Source organism: Cetorhinus maximus, chromosome 13 (assembly GCF_964194155.1).
Source record: "Cetorhinus maximus chromosome 13, sCetMax3.hap1.1, whole genome shotgun sequence".
NCBI lineage: Eukaryota > Metazoa > Chordata > Chondrichthyes > Lamniformes > Cetorhinidae > Cetorhinus > Cetorhinus maximus.
In genome coordinates this window covers 72,916,408-72,931,733 of record NC_135891.1, presented here as the reverse complement: position 1 = coordinate 72,931,733, position 15,326 = coordinate 72,916,408, and positions in this window count along the sequence as shown.

The window sequence follows — 15,326 nt, the reverse complement described above, 5'->3', positions numbered from 1 at the left end:
AATGTACAGGCCCCCTAACCGCAGCTAGGACAGAGTATAAAGGAAGAGATAATGGGAGCTCGACAGAAAGGTACAGCAATAATCATGGGGGATTTTAATCTACATATCGACTGGAAAAATCAGATGGGCAAAGATAACATAGATGAGGAATTCATTGAATGTTTTTGGGATAGTTTCTTAGAACAGTAGGTTCTGGAGTCAACCACATAGCAGGCTATATTAGACCTGGTATTGAGCAACGAGATGGGATTAATTGATAACCTCCAAGTGAAGGCACCCCTAGGTAGCAGCGATCATAATGTGATTGAATTTTACATTCATTTTGAGGGAGAAATGAGTGTGTCCAAGGCTAGTATTTTAAACTTAAATAAGGACAATCATGGGGGCATGAAGGCAGAGCTAGCTAAAGTGAGCTGGCAAATGAGGTTAAGGGATATTTCAATAGAAGTTCAGTGGCAGATATTTAAAGGGATTTTTCAGAATACACAGAATATATACATTCTAATGTGAAAGGAAAATCCCAAGGGGAGGGCCAACAATCCGTAGTTAACTAAAAAAGTTAAGGATAGTATCAAACTTAAAGAAAAAGCATATAATTACTCAAAGACAGGTGGCAGGTCAGAAGATTGGAAAGAATATAAAGAACAGCAAAGAATGACAAAAAGATTAATAAGGAGGGAAAAATTAGAGTATGAGAGAAAGCTAGCTAGTAATATAAAGATGGAAAATAAGAGTTTCTATAGATATTTAAATAAGAAAAGAGTCTATGCTTTCTATGGTTAACAAAGTGAGTTAACAAAGTGAGCATTGGTCCTGTAGAGAGTGCGTCTGGGAAATTGATAATGGAGGTGGTGGCATAGTGGTATTGTCCCTGGACTAGTGATCCAGAGGCCTGGGGTAATACTCTGGGGACCTGGGGTTTGAATCCTGCCACAGCAGATGGTGGAATTTGAATTCAATAAAAATCTGGAATTAAAAGTTTAATGAAATAGCCTAGTAAACCACTCAGTTGTATCAAACTGCCACAAAGTAATAAAAAAGGAATGAAACCGGACGGACAACCTGGCATCGACTTAGGCACCGGAAACAACAATGGCAAAGTCCTCCTTACTAATATCTGAGGGCTTGTGCCAAAATTGGGAGAGCTGTCTCACAGCCTAGTCAAGCAACAGCCTAACATAGTCATCCTCATGGAATCATAGCTTACAGATAATGCCCCAGACACCACCGTCGCCATCCCTGGGTATGTCCAGTCCCAGCGGCAGGACAGGCCCAGCAGAGGTGGCAGCACAGTGGTATACAGTTGGGAGGGAGTTGCTCTGGGAGTCCTCAACATCGACTCTGGACTCATGAAATCTCATGGCATCAGGTCAAACATGGGCAAGGAAATCTCCTGCTGATTATCACGTACCGCCCTCCCTCAGCTGACGAATCAGTGCTCCTCCATGTTGAACACCACTTAGGGGAAGCACTGAGGGTGGCAAGGGTGCAGAATGTACTCTGGGTGGGGGACTTCAATGTCCTTCACCAAGAATGGCTCAGTAGCACCGCTACTGACCGAGCTGGCCGAGTCCTAAAGGACATAGCTGCTAGACTGGGTCTGCGGCAGGTGGTGAGGGAACCAACAAGAGGAAAAAACATACTTGACCTCATTCTCACCAACCTGTCTGCCACAGATGCATCTGCCCATTACAGTATCGGTAGGAGTGACCACCGCACTGTCCTCGTGGAGACGTCTTCACATTGAGAATACCCTCCATCGCGTTGTGTGGCACTACCACCATGCTAAGTGGGATAGATTTCGAACAGATCTAGCAACTCAAGACTTGGCATCCACGAGGCGCTGTGGGCCATCAGCAGCAGCAGAATTGTACTCGAACACAATCTGTAACCTCATGGCCCGGCATATCCCCCACTCTACCATTACCATCAAGCCAGGGGATCAACGCTGGTTCAATGAAGAGTGCAGGAGGACATGCCAGGAGCAGCACCAGGCATACTTAAAAATGAGGTGTCAACCTGGTGAAGCTGCAACACAGGACTACTTGCGTGCCAAACAGCATAAGCAGCAAGCGATAGGTAGGGCTAAGCGATTCCACAACCAACAGATCAGATCTAAGCTCTGCAGTCCTGCCACATCCAGTCGTGAATGGTGGTGGACAATTAAACAACTCACTGGAGGAGGAGGCTCCGCAAATATCCTCATCCTCAATGATGGAGGAGCCCAGCACATCAATGCAAAAGATAAGGCTGAAGCATTTGCTACAATCTTCAGCCAGAAGTGCCGAGTGGATGATCCATCTCAGCCTCCTCCAAGAGGTCCCCAGCATCACAGATATCTGTCTTCAGCTAATTCGATTCACTCCACGTGATATCAAGAAACGGCTGAAGGCATTGGATAGTCCTAAGGCTATGGGCCCTGACAATATTCCAGCAAGAGTACTGAAGACTTGTGCTCCAGGACTTGTTGCGCCCCTAGCCAAGCTGTTCCAGTACAGCTACAACACTGGCATCTACCCGGCCAGGCGGAAAATTGCACAGGGATGTCCTGTACACAAAAAGCAGGACAAATCCAACCTGGCCAATTACCGATCCATCAGTCTACTCTCGATCATCAGCAAAGTAATGGAAGGGGTCACCAACAGTGCTATCAAGCGGCACTTGCTTAGCAATAACCTGCTCACTGGCACCCAGTTTAGGTTCCGCCAGGGCCACTCAGCTCCTGACCTCATTACAGCCTTTGTTCAAACTTAGACAAAAGAGCTGAGCTCCAGAGGTGAGGTGAGAGTGACTGTCCTTGACATCAAGGCCACTTTGACTGAGTGTGGCATCAAGGAGCCCTAGCAAAACTTGAGTCAATGGGAATCAGGGGGAAAAATCTCCACTGGTTGGAGTCATATCTAGCACAAAGGGATGGTTGTGTTTTTTGGAGGTCAGTTATCTCAGCTCCAGGACATCACTGCAGGAGTTGCTCAGGGTAGTGTCCTCGGCCCAACCATCTTCAGCTGCTTCATCAATGACCTTCCTTCCATCATAAGGTCAGAAGTGGGTATATTCACTGAGGATTGCACAATGTTCAGCACCATTTGCAACTCCTCAGATACTGAAGCAGTCCATGTCCAAATGCAGCAAGACCTGGACAATACCAAGGCTTGGGCTGACAAGTGGCAAGTAACATTCGCACCACATAAGTGTCAGGCAATGACCATCTCCAACAAGAGTGAATCCATTGCCCCTTGATGTTCAAAGGTATTACCATCACTGAATTCCCCCACTATCAACATCCTGGTGGGGGGGGCGTTACCATTGACCAGAAGCTGAACTGGACTAGCCATATAAATACTGTGGCTACAAGAGCAGGTCAGAGGCTAGGAATCCTGTGTGAGTAACTCACCTTCTGACTCCCCAAAGCCTGTCCACTATCGACAAGGCACAAGTCAGGAGTGTGATGGAATACTCCCCACTTGTCTGGATAAGTGAAGCTCCCACAACACTCAAGAAGCTTGACACTGTCCAGGACAAAGCAGTCCACTTGATTGGCACCCCATCCACAAATATTCACTCCCTCCACCACCGATGCACAGTAGCAGCAGTGTGTACCATCTACAAGATGCACTGCAGGAATCCAACAGAGGGCGGTAGTGAGAAGTGACTGAAGCATTCTGGGAGAAATCAGTGCAGACACCACAACTCAAGGCGATCGAGGAGGACCCTTGCACTCAGCAGAAGGAAGAGCAGAAGTGACTGAAGCATTCTGGGAGAAGTCAGTGCAGACGACGTGACTCAGAAGGGGATCAAGGAGGACCTGTCAAAGAACGGAATAGCCCCAAACGTTACATTGCTGTAGTTACATCCCTCCTTCCTCCTCGAACCAGCATCCCTGTTGACCATGTGTGCGGAAGGTGTATCCAAATGCAGCTTCTAGCTAACCAGATTTCAGAGCTGGAGCTGCGGGTGGACTCATTGTGGAACATCCGCGATGCTGAGCAAGTCATGGATAGCATGTTTAGCAAGGTGGTCACACTGCAGGTGAAGATTACACAGGCAGAAAGGGAATGGGTGACCATCAGGAACAGTAAAAGCCTCAGGAAGGTAATGCAGGAGTCCCCTGTGGCCATCCCCCTCTCTAACAGATATACCGCTTTGGATACTGTTGGGAGGGATGGCCTCTCAGGGTAAAGCAGCAACAGCCAAGTTCACGGCACTGTGGGTGGCTCTGCTGCTCAGAGGGGTGGGAGGAAAACAAGTGGCAGGGCTATAGTGATAGGGAATTCAATAGTTAGGGGCACAGACAGACACTTCTGTGGCCGCAAATGTGAATCAAGGATGGTATGTTGCCTCCCTGGTGCCAGGGCCCAGGATGTCACAGAGCAGCTGCAGGACATTCTAGAGAGGGAAGGTAAGCAGCCAGTGGTCATGATACACATTGGTACCAGCAACATAGGTAAACTAAGGGATGAGGACCTGCAAGCTCAGTACAGGGAGTTAGGAGATAAATTAAAATGCAGGACCTCAAATGTAGTAATCTCAGGATTACTCCCAGTTCCACATACTAGCAACAGCAGGAATAAGAGGGTAGACCAAATGAACACATGGCTGGAGAGATGGTGTAGCTGGGTGGGGATTCAGATTCTTGAGGCACTGGGACCGGTTCTGGGGAAGGTGGGACCTGTACAAACCGGATGGGCTGCACCCAGGCAGAGCTGGGACCAGTGTCCTGCGGGGGCTTTTGCTAGTTCTGTTGGGGAATATTTAAACTAGTGTGGCAGGGGGATGGGATCCCAGGAATAGGAACAGATAGGTCAGATTCAGATCAGAAAAATGGAGGTAGAACATTAGCTAGGGATGTTGTGATAGATATGGAGTAACAGGAGAAGCAAAGTTTAAAAAGTGTCCAGCAAGGGGTTAAACTGTTTATACTCCAATGCAAGAGGTATTACAAACAAGGTAGATGAGTTAAGGGCACAGGTAGACACATGGCAGCAGGATGTCATTGCTGTAATGGAGACCTGGCTAAAGGAGAGACAAAACTGGCTGCTTAATATCCCTGGTTATAGAGTCTTCAGACACGATAGAGTAGGAGATAAAGAAGGAGGGAGGGGTAGCACTAATAGTTAAAGAATCAATTTCAGTTGTGAGAAGGGATGATATGCTAAATGGGTAACAAACGAGGCTTTATGGCTTGAGCTCAGCAATAAAAAAGGAGCAGTCACACTACTGGGAGTATACTACCGACCCCCAAATAGTGAAAGGGAGATAGAAGAACAAATATGTAGGCAAATTTCTGCTTGTAAGAATAAGAGGGCAATAATAGTAGGAGACTTCAACTATCATAATATCAATTAGGATTCAAACAATATAAGGGGCACTGAGGGAGAAAAATTAATGCAGTGTGTCCAGGAAAATGTTTTCAACCAATTAGTAACAAACCCAATGAGAGGAGGTGCGATTCTAGACCTAGTCTTGGGGAACAAAGAAGGGCAAGCGGGTGAAGTGACAGTTGGCAACCATATCGGGGACAGTGATCAAAATTCAGTAAGATTTAGCATTACCATGGAAAAGGACAGAGATAAGGCAGGAGTAAAAGTCTTGAACTGGGGGAAGACAAATTTTGCAGAAATGAGAAGGGACTTGGCTGAGGTGGACTGGACAGCACTGCTGGAGGATAAAACAGTGGAATACCAGTGGGAAGCACTAAAAAACAAGATCCTAATTGTACAAGATAGACATGTCCCCTACAAAAATAAGACTGGTACTTCCAAATCTAGACCCCCCTGGTTGTCTAGAGGAATACAGGGGAAGATCAAACAGAAAAAGAAAGCGTACGATAGGCACAAAGAACTAAGCACTGCAGATAGCCTAGATGAATATAGGAAGTGTAGGGATGAAGTAAAAAAGGAAATAAGGAAATCAAAGAGAGGGCATGAAAAAAGATTAGCAAGTAAAGTTAAAGATAACCCAAAGATGTTTTACCAATACATTAATGCTAAAAGGTTAGTTAAGGAAAAAGTGGGACCTATCAGAGATGAAGATGGAAACTTGTGTGTAGATGCAGAGGCTGCGGGTAGGGTTTTGAATGAATATTTTGTCTCCGCGTTTACAAAGGAAAGGGAGGATGTAGATATAGTAGTCCAGGAGGAACAATGCGAGATATTGAATTGGATAGTTATAAAGAGAGAGGAAGTACTCGAAGGGTTGAAATCCTTGAAAGTTGATAAGTCACCAGGGCCAGATGGTTTGTTTCCGAGGCTGCTGAAGGAAGTCAGGGAGGAGGTAGCAGATGCTCTGAGGATGATTTTCCAATCTTCACTAGATACAGGGGAGGTACCGGAGGACTGGAGAAATGCAAACATAGTTCCATTGTTTAAAAATGGATCAAAGGAAATGCCAAACAATTATAGGCCAGTTAGTCTTACATTGGTGGTGAGCAAATTAGTAGAATCAATCCTGAGAGATAGGATTAACTGTCATGTGGAAAGGCATGGACTAGTCAGGGATGGTCAGCATGGATTTGTTAAAGGAAGGTCTTGCCTCACAAATTTGATTGAATTCTTTGAGGAAGTGACAAGAAGGGTCGATGAAGGTAGTGTAGTGGATGTTGTGTACATGGATTTTAGCAAGGCATTTGACAAGGTCCCACATGGCAGATTGGTCAGGGAAGTAAAAGTCCAGGGGATTCAGGGTAATGTGGCAAACTGGATAAAAGGTTGGCTTTGTAACAGGAAACAAAGGGTAATGGTTGATGGATGCCCTTGTGAATGGAAAGTTGTCTCAAGTGGTGTTCAACAGGGCTCGGTGTTGGGACCCTTGCTGTTTGTGTTATATATGAACGATTTGGACGTGAATGTTGAGGGCACGATTGGGAAATTTGCAGATGACACAAAGATTGGCTGAGTAGTGGATAGTGTAGAGGATAGCCATAATCTCCAAAACGATATAGATGGGTTGGTGGAGTGGGCAGTAAAGTGGCAGATGGATTTTAACATACAGAAGTATGAGGTCATACATTTAGGGAGGTCAAACAGTTACAGAGATTACACAATAAATGGGAATATACTAAGAGGGGTAGATGAAGTGAGAGATCTTGGCGTACAAGTACACAGGTCTCTGAAGGCAGAAGTTCAAGTAGACAAGGTTGTAAAGAAGGCATATGGAATGCTCTCCTTCATTGGCAGAGGTATAGAATATAAAAGTAAGGATATAATGTTGGAATTGTATAAAACACTGGTGAGGCCACAACTGGAGTATTGTGTGCAGTTCTGGTCACCACATTACAGGAAGGATGTAATAGCTCTGGAGAGAGTCCAGAGGAGGTTTACAAGAATGTTGCCAGGTTTAGAAAAGTGTAGCTACGAGGAGAGATTGGATAGGTTGGGGCTATTTTCCTTACAACAAAGAAGGCTGAGAGGTGACTTGATTGAGGTGTACAAAATTATGAGGGGAAAAGATAGAGTGGACAGGATAAAATTGTTTCCCTTGATGGAGAATTCTAGAACCAGGGGACATAGATTCAAGATAAGTGGCAGAAGGTGTAGGGGGGACATGAGGAAGAACTTTTTTACGCAGAGGGTAGTATGTGTCTGGAATTCGCTGCCCAAGTTGGTGGTAGAGGCAGAAACTCTAAACTCTTTTAAAAAGCACCTGGATCTGCACCTAAAGTTCTGTAAGCTGCAGGGCTATGGGCCGGGTGTGGGAAGGTGGGATTGGAAAGGGCACCTGGGTGTCCTCGGGCTGGCATGGACAAGATGGGCTGAATGGCCTCCTTCTGTGCTGTAAATTTTCTATAGTTCTATGGTTCTAATTCACCAAAGCTCCTTAGAGTGCACCTTCTAAACTCACGACCACCACCATCTAGAAGGACAAGTTCAGCAGATAGGTGGGAACACCACCACCTGGAAGTTCCCCTCCAAGTCACTCACCATACTGACTTGGAAATATATTGCTGTTCCTTCACTGTCACTGGGTCAAAATCCTGGAACTCCCTCATTACCAACACTGTGGATGTACCTACACCACATGGACTGCATTGGTTCAAGAGTCAGCTCACCACCATCTTCTCAAGGGCAACTACAGATGGGCAATGAAAGCTGGCCCAGCCAGTGAAGCCCACATCCCGAGAATGATTTAAAGAAAAAAGTTGGTAGATGGCGGATGAATTGAACAGGTATTTTGCTTTGGTCTTCATTATAGAGGACACAAGTAACATCCCAGAAATAGCTGTAAATCAGGAAATGGAAGATTGGGAGGAACTCAAGAAAATTATAATTTCCGTTTCCGAACTCTAGCTGCAGCAGCGGTGACACCACCACCAACAGCACTGGCACCCAGTGCTGAGCCTTTCTGGAAATATTCCTCTGCCTTCAGTCTGATTTCAGCACCGAGTCTCCCCGGAACTCTTACTCTGTCCTTGGAACAGAGGGCGCTGGTGAGAAGTGACTGAAGCATTCTGGGAGAAGTCACCATGACTCAGGAGGGAATCGAGGAGAAGGACTCTTGCACTCAACAGGAGGAAGAGCATCCAACAGAGGGCACCGGTCAGAATCGAAAGAGTTGCAATCTGTGACTGTTGATAACTCAAAAGAGTTGCTCCATGTTCCTTGATACCTTTGCTCAATTCTGGGAGAAGTCACCGCAGACACTGTGACTCAGGAGGGAATCGAGGAGGACCCACTGTCAAAGAACGGAATAGCCCCAAACATTACATTGCTGTAGTGTTTCCATCCCTCCCCACTCCTCAAACCTAAAAAAAAAAGAGAGGAAGAGGCAGTGCCTTCAGGAGCGCACCAGACCTGCGAGGGACACTCTTCTGAAAGTGGATTTTAAAGAAAAAGCAGCTGATTAGTGATTAAATCCTGGGAGCAGACTCGGAGGGAGGAGCACTGGAGTGGTGAGTATAAATCTAGCTTACCTCGGGGATTCGCGGCCTTGTCTCTAGGGAGCAGACTCAGAGGGAGGAGCACTGGAGTGGTGACCTTGGGGCACAAAGTAACTGAAGCCAAAACTGAAAAAGTGACATCACAGGAAAGCTGTGACCTGATTGGTTGGTAGGAAATCTGCACCAAATTTGAAAAAAAATACTGCAAAGCTAATTAATAAATTAATTATCAAAGTAGAAATGGCTAGGCAGGTGATGTGCTGTAGCTGTATGATATGGGAGCTGGCAGATCCCATTGTGAGCCACAGTGACCGCATCTGCAGCAAGTGTTGGTTGCTGGAGGAACTCCGGCTCAGAATTGATGAGCTGGAGTCCGAGCTCCGGACGCTGCGGCACATCCGGGAGGGGGAGAGTTACCTGGACGCTTTGTTTCAGGAGGCGGTACATTAAGTACCTCAAGTTCGGTCAGTGGTCAGGGTCAGCAGGGTGTGACTGCAAGTGAGGCAGGTAGAGGGATCCTGTGTTCAGGAACAGAGGAGCCTCAGCTCTTGACCTTGTCCAACAGGTACGAGATACTTGCTCCCTGTGTGGATGAGGAACAGGGCTGTAGGGAGGATGAGCCAGCTGACCACGGCACCGTGGCAAAGGAGGCCATTCAAGAGGGGGGAGAAAAAAGACAAGTGGTAGTTGTAGGGGATTCTATAATTAGGGGAATTGATAGCATCCTTTGTAAGCAGGATTGAGAGTCCCACATGGTATGTTGCCTGCCTGGTGCCAGGGTGAGGGACATCTCTGACCGGCTTAAAAGGATATTGGAGAGGGAGGGGAGGATCCAGTTGTTGTGGTCCATATCGGGACAAATAACATAGGTAAGTCTAGGAAAGAGGACCTGTTTGGGGATTATCAGGAACTAGGAACTAAATTAATGAACAGGTCCTCAAGGGTTATAATCTCCGGATTACCACCTGAGCCACGTGCAAATTGGCATAGGGACGCGAGAATAAGGGAAGTAAACACGTGGTTAAAGGAGTGGTGCAGGAAAGAGGGGTTCCATTTTGTGGGGCACTGGCATCAGTATTGGAACAGGAGGGATATGTACCGTTGGGATGGTCTCCACCTGAACTGATCTGGGACCAATGTTCTAGCGAAAAGGGTAAATAGGTGGTCAACAGGACTTTAAACTAAAAAGTGGGGGGGAGGGAAAGGTAAAACTCCAAGAAGTATGACTAATGGGAAACAAGGCAGCAGGTTAGCATGTGGGGGGGTGGATTCAACTTCATGGAAAATTATGAAAAAACTGAAAAGAAAGGAGAGCCCAGGATAGGCTATTAAAGTCCCCAGAACACAAAATAGGACAGAGTATTTGGAAAGGGCTAGGAATCTAACTTCAAGCACATCAGATAAAGGGACAACAATGAGAAAGGGGACGGGAAATACAGGACTGAAGATGTTGTATCTGAATGCACGCAGCATACGAAATAAGGTAAATGAGCTTGTGGCGCAGATTGAAATTGGCAGGTATGATGTGGTGGGCATCACGGAGACATGGCTGCAAGGGGATCAAGGACTGGGAGCTAAATATCCAAGGATATGCATCCTATCGAAAAGATAGGCAGGTTGGCAGAGGGGGTGGGGTTGCTTTGTTAGTAAGAAATAAAATTAAATCGATAGCAAGAAATGACGTAGGGTCAGATGATGTAGAATCTGTGTGGGTAGAGTTGAGGAACCGCAAAGGTAAAAAAACTATAATGGGAGTTATGTACAGGCCTCCGAACAGTAGTCAGGATGCGGGGCACAAGATACACCAGGAGATAGAAAAGGCGTGTAAGAAAGGCAAGGTTACAGTGATCATGGGGGATTTCAATATGCAGGTAGACTGGGAAAATCAGATTGGTAGTGGATCCCAAGAAAAGGAATTTGTGGAATGTCTACGAGATGGCTTTTTGGAGCAGCTTGTGGTGGAGCCCACTAGGGAACAGGCAATTCTAGATTTAGTGATGTGTAATGAAGCAGATTTGATAAGGGAGCTTAAGGTGATTGAACCCTGAGGAGGAAGTGACCATAATATGATAGAATTTACCCTGCAATTTGAGAGGAAAAAGCTGGAATCAGATGTAACGGTATTGCAGTTGAGTAAAGGCAACTACAGAGGCATGAGGGAGGAGCTGGCCAGAATTGACTGGGAGATGAGCCTAGCAGGAAAGACAGTGGAACAGCATTGACAGGAGTTTCTGGAAGTAATTTGGGAGACACAGCAAAAATTCATCCCTAGGAAGAAGAAGCATACTAAAGGGAGGACGAGGCAACCATGGCTAACAAGGGAAGTCAGGGACAGCATAAAAGCTAAAGAGAAAGCATACAATGCGGTGAAGAGCAGTGGGAAACCAAGGGATTGGGAAGCCTACAAAGACCAACAGAGGACAACTAAAACAGAAATAAGGAGGGAGAAGATTAAATATGAGGGTAAACTAGCCAGTAATATAAAAGAAGATTGCAAGAGTTTTTTTTTAGATATTTAAAGGGTAAGAGAGAGGCAAAAGTGGACATTGGGCCGCTGGAAAATGATGCTGGAGAAGTAGTGGTGGGGAACAAAGAAATGGTGGAGGAACTGAATAGGTACTTTGCGTCAGTCTTCACGGTGGAAGACACGAGTAACATCCCCAAAGTTCAAGAGAGTTGGGGGGGCAGAGGTGAGTATGGTGGCCATTACCAAGGAGAAGGTGCTAGGAAAACTGAAAGGTCTGAAGGTGGATAAATCACCTGGACCAGATGGATTACACCCCAGAGGTCTGAAGGGGTTAGCTGAAGAGATAGTGGAGGTGTTAGTGGTGATCTTTCAGGAATCACTGGAGTCAGGGAGGGTCCCAGAGGACTGGAACATCACTAATGTGACCCCCCTGTTTATGAAGGGAGTGAGGCAAAAGACGGGAAATTACAGGCCGATTAGCCTGATCTCGGTCGTTGGTAAGATTTTAGAGTCCATTATTAAGGATGAGATTTCAGAATACTTGGAAGTGCATGGTAAAATCGGGCAAAGTCAGCACGGTTTCATCAAGGGGAGGTCATGCCTGACAAATCTGTTAGAATTCTTTGAGGAGGTAACGAGTAGGTTAGACAAAGGAGAGCCAATGGATGTTATCTACTTGGACTTCCAGAAGGCCTTTGACAAGGTGCTGCACAGGAGGCTGCTCAGTAAGATAAGAGCCCATGGTGTTAGAGGCAAGGTACTAGCATGGATAGAAGATTGGCTGTCTGGCAGGAGGCAGAGAGTGGGGATAAGGGGGTCTTTCTCAGGATGGCAGCCGATGACTAGTGGCATTCCGCAGGGGTCAGTGTTGGGACCACAACTTTTCACTTTATACATTAATGATCTAGATGAAGGAAATGAGGGCATCCTGGCTAAGTTTGCAGATGATACAAAGATAGGTGGAGGGACAGGTAGTATTGAGGAGGCGGGAAGGCTACAGAAGGATTTGGACAGGTTAGGAGAATGGGCAAAGAAGTGGCAGATGGAATACAACGTGGGCAAGTGTGAGGATATGCACTTTGGTAGGAAGAATAGAGGCATAGACTATTTTCTAAATGGGGAGAGAATTCAGAAATCTGGAGTGCAAAGGGACTTGGGAGTCCTAGTCCAGGAATCTCTTAAGGTTAACTTGCAGGTTGAGTCGGTAGTTAGGAAGGCAAATGCAATGTTGGCATTTATTTCGAGAAGACTAGAATATAAAAGCAGGGATATGCTGCTGAGGCTTTATAAGGCTCTGGTCAGACCACATTTAGAATATTGTGAGCAATTTTGGGCCCCGTATCTCAGGAAGGATGTGCTGGCCCTGGAGAGGCTCCAGAGGATGTTCACAAGAACGATCCCAGGAATGAAAGGCTTAACATATGAGGAATGTTTGAGGACTCTGAGTCTATACTTGATGGAGTTTAGAAGGATGAGGGGGGATCTGATTGAAACTTACAGAATACTGAAAGGCCTGGATAGAGTGGACGTGGGGAAGATGTTTCCATTAGTAGGAGAGACTAGGACCCGAGGACACAGCCTCAGAGTAAAGGGAAGGCCTTTTAGAACAGAGATGAGCAGAAACTTCTTTAGCCAGGGAGTGGTGAATTTGTGGAATTCATTGCCACAGAAGGCTGTGGAGGCCAGGTCATTGAGTGTATTTAAGATGGAGATAGATAGGTTCTTGATTGGTAAGGGGATCAAAGGTTACGGAGAGAAGGCGGGAGAATGGGGTTGAGAAACTTATCAGCCATGATTGAATGGCGGAGCAGACTTGATGGGCCGAATGGCCTAATTTCTGCTCCTATGTGTTATGGTCTTGCGCTGCTTTCAACCCTGAAACTCCCTGAGACTCTCGCTCGGTCCTCGTGCAGCTTTCATCTCTGAAGCTCCTTGGAACTCCCGGTTTGTCTCCTGCTGGTTTTTATTTTCTAGCCTCGAGTCTGCTCCAAACTCTTGCTCTGTCTTGTGCCATTTTTTTCGAGCCCCATATCTCCCTTGTCATGCTTATGTCCTTCTCTCTCATGATCTTAAAGTGTATTATATTATGGTCAGTATTGCCCAGATGTTCCCCTACTTTTACATCTCTTATCTGCTCTGGTTTATTCCCTATTAATGAATCAAATAAGGAATCAGCCATCATTGGACTTTTTACATATTGGGTTAGAAAGGAACCCTGTACACATGGCAGGAACCGTATTACTTTATCCCCTTTACCTACCTCTTCTGTGTGATTAATATCAGGCTAGTTGAAATCCGGCACCATTAGGAGATGAGAGTGACTGCACTAGATATCAAGGCAGCGTGTGACTGAATGTGGCATCAGGAAGCCTTGGCGAAACTGGAGTCAATAGGAATCAGGGTCTTCACTGGTCAGAGCCATACCTAGCACAAAGAAAGATAATTGTGGTTGATATGGAGGCCAATCATATCAGTCCCAGGACATCACTGCAGGAGTTCCTCAGGGTAGCATCCTAGACACAAGCATCTTCAGCTACTTCATCAGTGACCTTCCCTCCATCATAAAGTCAGAAGAAGGGATGATCACTGATGATTGCACAATGTTGAGTACTATTTGCAACTCCTCAATATTGAAGCAGTCTATGCCAATATGCTGTAAGACCTGGACAACATTAAGGCTTGGGTTGATTAGTGGCAAGTAACATTCATGCCACCCAAGTGCCAGGCAATGGCCATCTCCGATAGAAAATAATCTAATCTTTTCTCCTTGATATTCAATGGCATTACCATCACTATCAACATCCAGAGCAGAAATGGAACTGGAACAGCCATATAAATACTGTGGCTGCAAGAGCAAGTCAGAGACTGGGGACTTTGAGGTGAGTAACTCACCTTCTAACTTTTTTTTTGAAAAATATACTTTATTCATAAAATATCTGGAAGAACATTCCAAAACATTTCAAAATCACAATCACAAAAGTACAATCAGATTCAACTTTTACACATGGATCACAAGGTGCATCAATACAATCAATGAATATTACAATAATTTCAATATGGTAAATGCAGACAATCAGACAATGGTATTGAAGTTATCAACATACATCATGTTGCACTCTGAGGTGCTTCAATACAATTATAATACAATTAGTATTCACTGCATACATTCATTTTTAGCTGTACAGCCCGAGGGGTTCTCAACAGTTCCCAGCCCATCGGTGCACTATGGCAGAAAGGTCTTAGGCAGCGACCTTTCCCCATTGCGCCTTTGCGGTGGCTGCCCCAAGCTTGAGTGCGTCCCTCAGCACGTAGTCCTGGACCTTGAAATGTGCCAGTCTGCAACACTCGGTCGGGGACAACTCTTTGCGCTGGAAGACCAACAAGTTTCGGGCAGACCAAAGAACGTCTTTCACCGAGTTGATGATCCTCCAGCTGCAGCTGATGTTTGTCTCGGTGTGTGTCCCTGGGAACAGCCCGTAGAGCACAGAGTCCTGTGTCACAGAACTGCTCGGGTTGAACCTCGACAGAAACCACTGCATCTCTCTCCAGACCTTCTTTGCAAAGGCACAATCCACAAAGAGGTGAACAACGGTCTCGTCCCCACCACAGCCACCTCGAGGGCAACATGCGGAGGTGGGGGGTGAGGCTCCTGGCGTGTTGGAAGGATTTGATGGGGAGGGCCTTTCTCACCACCAGCCAAGCTACATCTTGGTGCTTGTTGGAAAGTTCTGGCGATGAGGCATTCTGCCAAATGACTTTGACAGTCTGCTCGGGGAACCATCCCACAGGATCCACCCTCTCCTTTTCCCGCATGCTCTCTAAGACGTTACGTGCTGATCACTGCCTGATGGACTTGTGGTCAAAGCTGTTTCTCTGCATAAATTTTTCCACGAGGGACAGGTGGTACGGCACGGTCCAACTACTTGGAGCGATCCACGGCAGCGTGGCCAGACCCATCCTTCGCAACACCGGGGACAGGTAGAA